This window comes from Dermochelys coriacea, chromosome 8, assembly GCF_009764565.3.
Source record: "Dermochelys coriacea isolate rDerCor1 chromosome 8, rDerCor1.pri.v4, whole genome shotgun sequence".
NCBI classification, from domain to species: Eukaryota; Metazoa; Chordata; order Testudines; family Dermochelyidae; genus Dermochelys; species Dermochelys coriacea.
The window spans coordinates 7,282,049-7,296,024 of NC_050075.1; the positions used below are offsets into that span (position 1 = coordinate 7,282,049).

Sequence of the window (13,976 nt, forward strand, 5' to 3'; positions counted from 1 at the left end):
GCACGCCCAACGGCCTCACGCCTGCCGACGTCAGAGGGAAGCGTCGTGTGGCCAGGGGGCGGGGAGGAGGCGTCCCCTAAGAGCGGGGGGAGGGGAAAGGGGAGGAGTCCTGTGCCCCATCGCGGGGAGGGGCGGCCCGGGGGTGCCTCAGGGGCGGGCTCCCTCGTTGGGGGCCCTGGGAAGAAGGAGCGAGGCGGGAGGAGAGGCCCCCATTGGGGAACACGCAGCCCCACACGCGGGGTGAGCTGTCCCTTGGCCCGGGCCCCATGTGCTCCCCCCACGCTGTGGCAGGCTCTCCCCCTGCCCGGGCCGTGCAACCAGCCTCGGGGCTGAAGGCCTCCTGTTGCCGTGGCCTGTCTGGAAGGGCCTGGGCCTCCTGCCATCCCCACCGAGAGGGCCGCGTCCAGCCCCACCACTGCCTCCCTCCCGTGCGTGGGAAACGAAAGGGCCGACGCTGGCGTGGAAGAGGCCTGGCTGACCAGCACGGGCTAGAACAGCAGCACCCGCATACGGATTCCAGCGGGCACAGCTGCTCCAGCCTTTGCCCCAGCTCTCGCCAGGGAAGCTCCTGGTGAGGTGGTAAATCCGACAGGCCACCTGTTGGGTGGTTTGTCCCCTGTCTGAGACTGAAACCGAACTAGACGTGGATTTGGGCCGTATTGGATGTTGGGGACACCATTTGGAGGAGCACGCTGCTCCACTGTGTGACCTCCCGCACCCTGCAGGTGAGGTCACAAGAGCAGGGCAGCGCATTCCCCAAAATGGCATCCCCCCTATGTGGCCTGGTGTGGGGGGTAGGTCTTGCTATCAGGGGCAGGCCCACACCATTCCTGGAATTACCAAATGTCTGGTATTCTGGGAATGCATGAGTGGCCGCCCTACAATCACCAAGGCTCCTAATTCACAAGATCCTTTTTCACCCCCCAGCTCAGACAGCCACTCCCAATTTCATCCCAACTTGCACAGCCACTCCTATCTCATCACAGCCAGTCCCTGCTCTTACTCCAAATGACACATCCAGTCCCTTGTGTTTTTTCAACTGCCATAACTACTCCCAACTGACACAGACTCTATCATGGGAGCTTCTTATCATGTATTACTTGTATTATCATAGTGCTTAAGAACCCCAGTCATGGACCAGGTTGGTGCTGTACAAACAGAACAAAAGGACAGTTGCTGCTCCCTGATCCTAATGTGCCCCGGCCCACCTAACTGACCTAGTCATTGCCAAATCACACTCCAACTGCCACAACCGCCTTGTATTCCATCTCTCTCTTCCACTAAGAATGCCTGTCTGCTCTGAAACAGCAAAGTAAAATAAGAACCAGATTTATTCTAGCTATAAGCTTGACATTGAGAACTAGAACACAGCTCCCCCAGAAGGAGGAATAGGGGAACTGATAAACTCAGAGAGCTCTATACATACAATTCTCTCTCTCTGATCATTAATTCAGACACTTTCCAAGAGCTGCCTGAAAATAGGGTAGCCTCTTGGTACTATTTAGTGGGTCTGCTTCTGGTTTGGGTTTTATTTGTTTATATATATTTATATATTTTACAGGCATTCCACCTCTAATGATAGGGAAATCCAACCCTCATCCATCCCAGAAGTATAAACACATATCAAATCTGAGCATTAGAATAAGTACTCCTTTCAGCTAATAAAATCAGCTGCTAGTGAGATGACTGCAAGTATTAAATCTGAGGGCAGTTATCCTGCTGAAATTCTGCAGCTGTTGACCTGTTGTATATGTGTAATTGGTGGCAAACTGTTCTGTATTAAGTATGATACAGCCTGCTTTAAGACCCTGTACAGTCCTATAAATTCCACAAATTGATCCCAGAGCAATATGTGGCCATTAGATATTGTATATCATTATTTTGTGGGGGGGGGCGGGAGGCTGACTGAGTTCACCTGGCTGACCTGTAAATATTTTCATAAATTCAGAAAACAAGTGAAAATGTCTTTGAAAGAAAGTACTACATTTTGCGCATTGTTCTTAGCTAAGTTTCTCATTCTATATATGCTGTCCGTTGCATTTGAAATGAAAGTTTTTGTCTAAAGTGGGCATTTCAGAGCATCCTGTGGGCATACAGCTTTATTGCTGAAAAGTGACACCAGCAGTGTGAACATTTTTTCCATCTTGCTGTAATAGTGTTTTGAGAAACAGAAGAAGAACATTGCTATTTAAAGATCTCAATTTCTGGCCTGTGAAAGAGTGCAAAGATGCACACACTGGCTACCTTTGGAGACAGAAAGCATCATCTCCCCAGTACTCCCAAGCCACTGTGTCTCAGAAATTCAGAGACTTGAGAGAAAAGTGGATCACCCTCTTCAACTCTCTGCAAAATTATACATATTATTGAGCTAATATACTGCTCTTTCACTTCTGATGAGTTATTTTCAGATCCTGATTTGGTTACCCGATTAAACTGAACATGATAGTCTCATTGGATTGTTATGGCTACTGTTCATCCACCCTGAAAGCCTTCATTCAGAGTCCCATGAGGCTGTCCTCTCTCCCCCGTTTTATTTAACATCTGTATCAAGCTTTTGTGATGGCTGGTGAGACAAGCAGTAAGCAAATGACCCTCAGCTCTCCATCCCCTTTGTGTCAAACAAACAGTACGATTTCTAGCTCTCTACCTAGTTGAAATCAGCATCTGGCTCAAAATAAACCCAAGTATGAACAAGGTGATACTGGCAGGAAGAAGGAAGTGCTTCAAAGAACTTTCCTCCTCTATACCGTACCCCTCTATAGAGACCATTTTCATGTGGTGTAGACAGGATTGATATTCAAAACTTGATTGGCTTCTGCACAAGTCTTGTTTACAGTAGGGAAAACTTGCAGAAAATTCCCATTGATGCTAATGCTGGTTCAAGGGTAATGCAGCATTTGATTAGCTCTCTTCTGAGCCTATGTTAGATGATGGGATGCTTAAGTTGCCAGTGTTTTATGTTTCAGGCTCTGAATATTCCTAATTTTGGTGGCTAACATGGCTATTACGTTGATCACTTAGAATTTATTGTATACTTCAGTCTTACTGTCTTTCATTATAGCTATTTATCTGGTGCTCTTTTTTTTTTTGTGGCTTCGGGACTCCTATTTTGTCACACCACTCGGAAAGATTCCTCTTACTGATAGTAATTTCATCACTATGATGAAGATGCAAGTCTGAAAAATGGAGGCTAATGAAAATTATATAATACAGAGAGAAAGATTTGTGCGTCTGTCAGCAGAATGGTAAATGGGTCCCTTTCTTTTTGCAGAAATGTTGAAACAAGTTGTTACTATTTTTAAAATGGCACTTGTGGAGAAACAAAAATGGGCCTGTTACTATTTTGCTATGTTTGAGAAGTGTCTGCAAGGACAAACACCAGATCTCCGGCAGGTTAACATTGTCAATATTCTTAATTATATACATGGTGTAAAACAGTTGGAAGTGGGAGCAACAATAGTTTAGCTCACAGACTTTAAAATGTTCAGTAGGGCTTGTCAGGCGCCTCATTGTTTTTAGATTTAATAGGCTTTTAAAGTAGTTCTTGTTGTTTATGAGGTGCCTTTGCTTACCAAACATGTTTCTATTTTTGGGAAATACATGCCTCCTTAACTTCACCAAAACCTAACAAAGGTTCATGTCAACCAGGAAGCTCTTTTCTTACTAAATCAAGGATTAAGAAAGATGAACCATTTTGTATGGAAGGGGGAGTCATAGGAATTCCACACATATTTTCAATCTGTAATCTGCATCAGGAAATCCAGATTCATAAAGACATTTCTCCTCAGAAACATACAGCAACTGGGAAAAAAATATCCTTCCCCTAATGTAGCAATGCAACTTAATAGTCAGATTCCCTCTCCCAACTCACCATCGGATGGAAAAATTGTAGTGTCAGATGCCTTCTGAGGCTCAAAATATCTTTAGCTTATCTTAACTCCTGAAATGCTAGTCTCAGAAGTTGAGCCTGATCTCCTGTTCAATAGCATATTGCACTTCTTCCTGAGCTATCTGATCAGACATCAACCTGACCTGAAGTGAGTTAGATTGTTTCATCCTTAACCATAATGGATTTAAGTTCACCTCATAATGCAACATAGAAGTCTTTGCTCAGGATTGGGCTGTCACTGGAAAATTGTGTATAGTCGGGATGAATATGTGGCAGCTCAGGATTGGAATAGCATAGCTATACCAGTTAGGATTAGGATACTTTTGTCGGGCTGTTTAGGAGATTCTCATTATTGAGGCTTTGGTTTCCAGTTAAAATTAATCACTGAAATCACTGAGAGCTGTGGTAAGTGGGGGGCCCTGAAGACATCTTGGCAAGTGGCCAGCCAGGCGGCTGGCAGAGAGGGCCAGAGCAGAGCCCCGCAGAGAGGTGTGGCAGTCGGCCATTGGGACAACGAGTGAGTGCCGAAGCAGTGGAGCGTGTAAGGTGACTCCTTACCTAACCCCTCTTCATACAGGGTTGGAAGTGAACTGTGCGGATGAACCTCTGAACTCTGGGGCTGCACTGGCTAAGCAGAGCAACTGTGAGTGGGGTGCAGAGAAGGGACAAGCACCTTAAAGGGACTTTTGGGTTGCTGAATTTAAGAACCTGAGGGGAAAAGGCTCTGCCCAACTTACTTGTGAGTAGGTCTTTTGATCGTGGTTTATGTTTATGAACCCTGGTTGTGGTGTTCTCCCAAATTAATGCAGTGTTACTTTCCTCCTTTTATTAAAAGTTTTTGCTATACTCAGACTGTGTTTGTGAGAGGGGAAGTATTGCCTCTTAGAGGTGTGCAGGGGGTGGTGCGTAATTGTCCCAGGTCACTGGGTGGGGGCTCGAGCCGGTTTTGTGTTGTATTGTTGAAAAGGAAGCCCTAGATACTGTACCTGTCCCTTGTTGCTACTGGCTCCACCTGGCAGAAGGGTTACACATACAGTACTAGCTAGAACATTGCAGGTTGCAGAGACAGCGTGCTTAATCACTGCGCAGACAAGAGCATGTTTTCTCACCCTGAGTGACTGTCATGTGTCATCCCAGTTGCAGTATTGATAGGGTTCACAAGGAAGCACAACAATCTCTTCTGGGCTGGAAAGCCAAGATCAGACCAATATGGGGCTTCTGGGGAATGAGAAAATGGAGGAAATGCCAGATGAATTATCCCATCCCAAAATATCCCTGTACAAAAATGATGAAATCTTGGACTCTTAAGTATAACTGCCTTTCCTTTATTGAAGTTGTAATTAATTACTCAGGACCTAGACTGTTAATGAGTTTAGGCTGTTGCATGAGAAAAGAGGTTGTAAGTGCTGTTTGATTTAAACTAGATTCCAAGAGGAAAAGTCTCTCTCCGTTTCATTAAAAGCAAAATAACCATTACATGTAGAGAGTTATTGCTCTGACTTATCTTCCAGGAGCATAAACACTTCAATTTATCAAAGAGACCCAATATACCCATAAACAGTGCTTACGTAGGGTTTCATACATTAAAAAACAAAATGGGCCTATCTTCATTGAAATTGCTTTGACTTTTGAATCCCCAGCAAACAAAATCTGTCCAACAGTAGTAAGACTAGGACATATTTCACAATAAGATAATTGAATTTGTTTTAAAGAGCATACATAAAGCATTTTCAAGACATTTATTCAAATCTTCTTAACCACAGTAAACTAAGGGGCACAGATTCAAGTTGTTTCTGTAGTCCGGTTATTCATATATCATTGTTTGCTAGCCTTAAAGGTGACCTTTTATATTTCAAAAGAAAATCCAATTTGTACCTTTTTTTCCCCAAATGATTTATAAAGAATCATATTTCTGGTAATGAAAATAACAAAAGGCATGGGAAGGCTTCGGTATGAGGGGAATATTTTAGGTCTATTTTGGAGAGGAGACAGATAAATTGGGGGCATGACGCACACAAATTAACAAATGGCACAGAGCAGGTCGGCTGGGCGCTCCTATGTAACCGTTCTCATAATAAAAGAACAAGGGACAGACAATTAAATTGAAAGGTAAACAATCTGAAATTGACAAAAAGTAATACCACTTATTCCCACTACATAATCTATGGAACTCATGGCCATTCGTTGGAGTACAAGAACTTAGTAGGATTCAAAAATGTATTAGACATTCATATGAATAATGAGAACATACATCCATTAATGCTGAATAGGATAAAACAATAAAAGACTCTAAGCCCTCTTGTTTTAGAATAAGCCAACCACTAACTGAAAGGATTTAGGAAGAAACTTCCTCTATGGCCAAGTTATTCCATAATTGTCCTTTCAAGAGGTTTTTGCACCTTTCTGTGAAGCATCTAGCACTGACAACTTTTTGAGACAGACTGCTGGACTAGATGGGACAGAGGTCTGATCTGCTGTGGCAATCTCTGTGTTCCTAAAGCAATTGTGGATGATTTTTCTACCCCTGCCCCCAAGTATTTTTATGCTTTTTTTCTTATTTAAAAAGATGAGGTATATCTTTCCTGATTTTTACTGAAGGTCTTCTCTTGTTCTATGAGTGGGAACCTTTTCTATCCTCAGCTGGGCATTGATTTTGAATTTTCTCCCATTTTTTTGTAAGTTATTTGAGTTTAGTAGTGTGGTGCTTCACAGGTGTAACAAAGGTTGTGAGGCACTGCACTACCACCTGCCCTGAGCATGAGAAGTCTCATCTGTATCTGCCCTGTATTGCTGACTCCACCTGCCACAAGCACCACAAGGCACACTTCCACCTCTGCACCCTCCAAGCATCTCCTAGGACTTTTCAGCACTTGTTCCATTAGACACTTGCAGTAATCCAGTTCACAGCTTCCAATTAAACAGTACCCCCCAGCTTACCAGTTTTACCTCAAATCACTGTTCTGCTTGACACACAGCACTTAGATGTGTTTATAGTGATAACAAGTAAAAGCTTATTTAACAAAGTATAGAAATTCAAGAAATAGCAAATAGGAGTTTTGGAAACAAAAGGGTTACATATAAAAATAAAATCATAACATGTATTCTAGAACCTATACTTACTTAGCTGCTGGTTGTGCAGTCAACAAGAAAGGAGTATACAGGAAAAAACAATCTCTTAATCAGCATCTTGGGTCTGCAAATAGGCACACATTGTGAGATATTCATATACCATGACCAGACCGGGAGATAAGTGTCTGTTACCCACTGCCTGAAGGGAACCTGCCTGAGTCATGTTCCCTCCTGGTTACCTATCTTAAGAACATAATTTTTAAAATAGACCCATAAGCCTTTAAACATTAGCCATACAAATACTTTGCAATGGTTATGACTGCTGCTCTGTTAGCACATCGGGTTTATTGAAAGTCACCCTTTTACTGAATTGTTATGCAGATGTCTAACCTGGGGATCTGTAAAATCCTTTGAAATCCCTGTGCACTCTGCCGCTTTGCATCAAGAAGACACTGGGTTACAAGAGTTGTTGACAACAACAAAACCCCACGTTCAAGTCCTGGTATGTTCTGTGGTTGTTTTGTCCAACACTGCCCCAGGCATCTAATGATAGACATAATCAGAAACATAGGAAGATCATCCTAATACAGGGCAAGCCATTGATGTCACACCAGCAGTTGTGCTATCCCCTCCTTCATTCTATCCTTTCTGCCAGCATAGAGGCAATGGGGACATGGTCAGGATATCTCTATATTCTGCTGATATTCGACTGATATTTTGGCCCCCAATTGCATTATGAAGGATTCATCCTCTTGTTACTACTATATGAGAAATCCAGAGACAGAGCCAGCCCAGGGCTGTGCACTGAGGCTAACTGCTTGGTCTTGCAGAAGGCATATGGATTTTGTACTTCTTACTGGTTTGCTGTTCCAGAAATAATATAACTTTCTGATTTTAATATGGTGCTACTCTGTCTGTCTGATTAGAAGCCTAGCAGACATGCTGGACCCTGAGACTCATAAACAACAATGTTATCTTTCCAAAGCAGCCTGTTGCTTTAATTTGTTCTGGATTTGTTTATTTTTTGTAAAAAAGTATTACACAGAGACACTGCACCCATTATTTAATGAACATGTTAATGAATTAGATCCATGATGGGTCTGGTTCCAATGTAATACATTCCTCAGATCCTTCCAGAGCTCACAAATTACAGATATATGTCTCACTGAGCTGGTAAATATATTCATTGGTTAGGGGTGGGCATTTACAGGCTCACTGCCTTTTGAAATTAGAATGTCCTTTGTGCTGAGACTTGGCCTAGGTGATTCACAAGTGGAGGAGATATCTCGAGTCCTGGAATTGAAGGCTGCAGCTGCAATAAGCAGCTTTCTCTGGCAATAATAGTACTTATCACTTTACGTGCAGTAACTAACTGATCATCTCAAGTGAATTAGGTAAATATTTTTATCCCTGTCACAGGGTGACTGGCCCTTTAAGGGGAGCTGGGCTCAGCTTCACCTGTGATGGATCAGTGACCTCCTAGCCAAACCTGAACAAGTGATTATAAGAACCAGTAAGTGAATTAGTGGATGGGGAAGGTGTGACCAGTAGATAGGTTCTTGTAGCGAGTCCTGGAGCATGGGGAGAGAAGTAAGGGAAAAGGCAGCTGCAGCTTTCTTTGGTCAGAAAACTAGCTTTGTTTTGGTGTTTGAGGAATACAACTGTTCCCTGAAGGAAGGGCCTGAACAGACACTGACTGTGGAGTTAGTCCTTCCTGTGCAGAGGGAGATGGACCAACAGCCTTCAATCCGCTTTTTACTGATGGAGAAACTGAGACACAAAAAGGCTAAGAGCCTAATATTCAGAAGTGCTCCACATGCTCATGCTCCCAATGAAGTCAGTTACATCATTTACTGAGGTCATAAATAAAGTTAGTATCAGAGCCAGTTTTGGAAAACAGGAACTCCTGGCTTGGCACAGACCAATAGATTCCAGTGACCACTAGACTATGTTTCTTCCCTCTCCACTCTTTGCATGTGGTATAGCAGAGTATGGCGGTGACATTGAAACAGACCCACTATTTCCCAGTATTCCTAACACCAAACACTTAAAAATCATGAATCAGCTCCTTAAAGATCATGAGAAAGCATAGATCTGCTCTGCCGATACCCAACAGCCAGTTGCATTCCCACCTAGAGTTAAGTATATTCAGGCATCTGGACACCTTAAAGGAGTTTCAACCTAAGACTTGTCGGTTGAACCCAATGCCCTTCATAGCTTGTGAAAGAGGGTTATGGACAGTTGGTGCCACTCCTGATCAAAATAGCCAGTGCCTCATTCAGAAAAAAAATCTTCCCTTCCTCCTTCAAACATGCAGTAATCCAACCAACACTGAAGGTGCCCCTCCTGGATACATCGGGTGGTAGTTGGCAAGAATCAGTGTCAAACCTCCCTTTCATGAGAAAGCTCACAGAGAAGCTAGCCAAAGGCCAACTTTAAACTCATCTGATTGATGCTAATATTCTAGACCTGGCAGTATCTGCACTCAGGCCAGAACTGAATTGAAACCACTTTAGTGGCACTGATGGATGATCTCCTGTCAATGGATAGAGTGCGGACATCCATTCTTCTCTTCTGAGACTTCTCTGCAGCATTCAGCACTGTCGACCATGAGCTATTGCTGTCTGATCTGAGAGGTGGCAGGGGTCCATGGTAACACACTAAAATGTTTAGAGTAATGCTTTTTACCATCTCCAGTTAGCTAGGAGCATAAGTCCCAGCATGACAAATGATAACCTGGCCTCACTTACTCATGCGTTCATCATCTCTTGGCTGGACTACAGCAATGGGCATGAAGCCTTCAGTGCTTAGGAAACTCCAATTAGTATGGAATGCTGCACATCTCAGCAACACAGGCTACTGTGAGCATGTAAAGCCTGTCCTATGCTCCCTACACTGACTTCCCATAGAATTCAGAATCATTCAAGGGCTTGGCCCTTAACTGTCAAGGCTCACCATGGGTTGAGCACAGGATATCTAAAAGACCATATAAAGTTCTCAGATGAAGACTGTGTCTGACAACAATGCTCCTCTGGCATAATGAAACTTTCTACGATAAGGGTAAAACTTGTCTGTGTGCGAGACAGGACTTCTCTGAGGTTGGTCTGAGACTGTGAAATGAACTTCCCTTGGAACTAAGGGCAATCATAAACCTCATCACCTTCTATTCCAAATGCAAGGCACATTTATTTGATCCTATCTTCTCTAACATACATGTTGCGGGGGGGAGGGGGGGAAGGGGTGTGGAGGAAGTGTGAGTGAACTTAAATAAAAACACTCCTCTGCAAATACTTCTTTCCATGGGGAGAGGATGAGAGAGCAAATGTGGCAGAAGTTAGCCATGTTGGTTAATGCCTGACTGGAAAGTGTTCAAAGGCTATGATGATGAGCACAGTGTAAGAACCTATGTAGAACAGGGCAAAGTAAACTCACTGCCTAGTCTAGCCATTTGAGCAGCTAGCGTCTTCTCTTCTGCAGTTCCTGGATGGCATATTAATTAAAGCATGCTGGAATCTGGCTTGTTTATATATTCCAATGCCAGAAGGGACCATTGTGATCATCTAGTCTGACCTCCTGTATTACATAGGCCATTGAACTTCCCCAAAATAATTCTTAGAGCAGCTCCTTTAGAAAAACATCCAATCTTCATTTTAAAAATCATCAGTGATGGAGAATCCACTATGACCCTTGGAAAATTGATCCCATGGTTAATTACCCTCACTGTCAAAACTTTTGCCTTAATTTCCAATCTGAATTTACATCTAGCCATTGGATTGTGTTGTACCTTTCTCTGCTAGACTGAAGAGCCCCTTAATAAATATTTGTTCCCCATGTAACTACTTACAGGCAAAAAGAAAAGGAGTACTTGTGGCACCTTAGAGACTAACAAATTTATTAGAGCATAAACTTTCGTGAGCTACAGCTGTAGCTCACGAAAGTTTATGCTCTAATAAATTTGTTAGTCTCTAAGGTGCCACAAGTACTCCTTTTCTTTTTGCGAATACAGACTAACACGGCTGCTACTCTGATACTTACAGGCAGTAATCAAGTCACCTCTGACTTTCTCTTTGTTAAATTGAGCTCTTTGGAGTCTATTTAGCTTATCATTATCAGGATTGTTTTCTAATCCTTTAATTAATCTTGGGGCTCTTCTCTAAACCCTCTCCAATTTATCAACATCCTCCTTGAACTGTGGGCACCAGAACTGGACACATTATTTCTGCGGTGGTCACACCAGTGCAAAATACAGAGGTAAAATAACCTCTTTACTCCTAAGTTTCAGAATTGCATCCGTGTTAGTCTGTATCCGCAAAAAGAACAGGAGTACTTGTGGCACCTTAGAGACTAACATATTTATTAGCGCATAAGCTTTTATGGGCTACAGCCCACTTCATGCATCCGATGAAGTGGGCTGTAGCCCATGAAAGCTTATGTGCTAATAAATGTCTTAGTCTCTAAAGTGCCACAAGTACTCCTGCTCTCTTTACTCCTTGAGATTCCCCTGTTTATGCATTTTAGGATTGCATTCAATCTTTTGGCCAGAGGGAACTCATGTTCAGCTGAGTATCCACCACAACCTCCAAATCCACAACCCCCCAGGAATCTTTGTTTTCTTGGGATCCCAATACTGCTGGGATGATGTAAGCTTTCAACACCACTTGACCTTCAGCAGGGTGCTCATAAATGTAAACTCATTCAAATCTCTAGCGCCCCATTCAAATGCAATTCACAGCTTATGCAGCTCCACGTTTGTCACAAAACTCTTAAAATGCCACATGTCCCAGCAAGGAAGCAGCTTTCCTATAAATAAAGTGTTTTCCATTGTATCATGGTAAACAAACACAGGAACTAACTCTGGGCTCATTTACTTCAGTGCATCCTTACTGAACATAATCTGAACAGAGTAACTGAGAAATATTACATCCTGCAACAGTTCTTCCCCCTTCATGTTTTAGCAGTGACATTCTGAATAGCCTCTGCACCTACTATGCTGTTATTCTGAAACAGATAATACTGTTACAGAGTGCAATGCCGGTAATCTACTCTTTCCATTGGAGGAGAGAGTGCCAGGCCCCTGGGTTCTAGGCAGGCCATTTGTCCAGTTTTAAACCAGACAGTCCTTTTCCTGTGTGGCTTGTCCCCTGTCCAGGGCTTGTATAAAACCAATGGTTTTATCTGATATCACAAGTGGAGGATGCCATTTTGAAGAGCTCTGTCCCTGCTGACATGACCTCACATGCACACACTAGCAGAGGCTGGGTCAAGCCATTCCCAGTATTGGAATGTCCAGTATTCTGGGGATGCATCTGTGGCCACGCTACTGGTGTACATCTGTAACAGGGTGAGAAGATGTCCCGATTTTATAGGGACGGTCCTGATATTTGGGGCTTTGTCTTATATAGGTGCCTATTGCGCCCCACCCCCGTCCCGATTTTTCACACTTGCTGTCTGGTTTCAGAGTAGCAGCCGTGTTAGTCTGTATTCGCAAAAAGAAAAGGAGTACTTGTGGCACCTTAGAGACTAACAAATTTATTAGAGCATAAGCTTTCGTGAGCTACAGCTCACTTCTGGTCACCCTAGTCTGCAACATGGCATCTGCCTTCAGCCACATTCACCTCCTCCCACCTCGCTACAGCCAGCTTCATTTTAAACTAAAGCCATGTCACCTTATCACCCTCAGCAGCTGTGTGTTGATTAAAAGAATTAAGAGCTTGAGCCTTTATTTTGCTTGCATAACAGAGCATTTCTAAATGTTTACAAGTCTCCAGCAAGCAAAGCTTGATGTCAATACCTTATTACTGTGTTCAGTTTCCTCAGAGCAACTTGGCATCCGTTAACACTCTGGAGGACCCAGTAAGCTGAACCATAGTGCACATGGCTCATATGGAGAGCCACAGTAAAGCTGCATGGAGGTTCCAAAGTTCAGATTCTTTGTGGGGGATTTATGGATTACACAGTAGGTGTACTTCCAGTAATGAAATCACACCTCATAGTAACTCTGAAATACTCAATTATCAACACCCCTTCCAAAAAGCACACACCATTTCACCAGGTTTGGTTTTATGTGGCATCACTCCAGGCAAATTCTGGCCTGGTTATATGGTCCCTCTCTCAAAATATTATTCTGGAAGCGCTGAACCAAAAATTGTTGCTGTCCCAGACACATGGACTGCCACTCCCAGTTCTTTAAAACAAGAAAGTGTCCGTATCACACATATAAGCAGAACCAAACAAATAAAGGGAGTGAATTGCATAGCATACACTCGTCTATAAAATTCAAGGGCTCGTTATGTGGCTGTTTTTAAAAGGCATATTGATTAGTAGTCAGAGCAAGGAATCGCCTCAGTTTGCCCAACTGTAAAATTTGTACTGATAAAACTCACTGGAGTGTTCTGAGGCTCAGCTGATTAGTTCTACCTCAGGTACATTCCTGTTTTAAGCTCTGTGCATCTCATTACCATAGAGATATTAACAAATTGGAGGGAGTTCAGAAAAGAGTGACAAAAATTATCAGGGAGCTGGAGTCACTGTCTTTCCAAAATGAAACTAAAAGAGCTATATGCATATAAGCATGGCTAAGAGATACTTACCGAGAAGGTGACATAATAATGACCATAACGAAGGGTGTAAACATTCAGGAAGAAGAGGAATTATTTATTAGGAGATAAAACCAGGCATCATAGGAAGAAATTAAGAAAGGGAAAATGTAGGCAAAATATCAGGAGGCAGTTCCTGACAGTGCAGTCTATTTGTCTGTGGAATAATCTCTCAAAGGAAATAATGGAAACCCCGTAGTGGGGATATTTAAAACTAGACCAGGTAAAACACTAGCAAATGCACTGTAGGGAACAAAATGATTCTGTTCCAGCTAGTCTGGGCTACCGGCCACTCCCTTAGGAATCATTGCAGCCTGTGACCCAGGAACCAGTTGGAGCCAATTGACAGGACACTGGAATTGCATAGGGTTTTACAGGGATCCCCTGGGTCAGATATCTGCATAATAATTTACCAAAGGATG

General features: G+C 43.1%; 1 long non-coding RNA gene across 1 annotated transcript; it reads left to right on the forward strand.

Annotated features, from left to right (window-relative positions):
• The first annotated feature begins 203 nt into the window (after positions 1–203).
• Positions 204–4,733, forward strand: LOC122455598. The gene is made up of 2 exons (XR_006273915.1): positions 204–725; positions 3,062–4,733. It is a non-coding gene; the product is annotated as an uncharacterized LOC122455598 (long non-coding RNA).
• Positions 4,734–13,976: the final 9,243 nt, after the last annotated feature.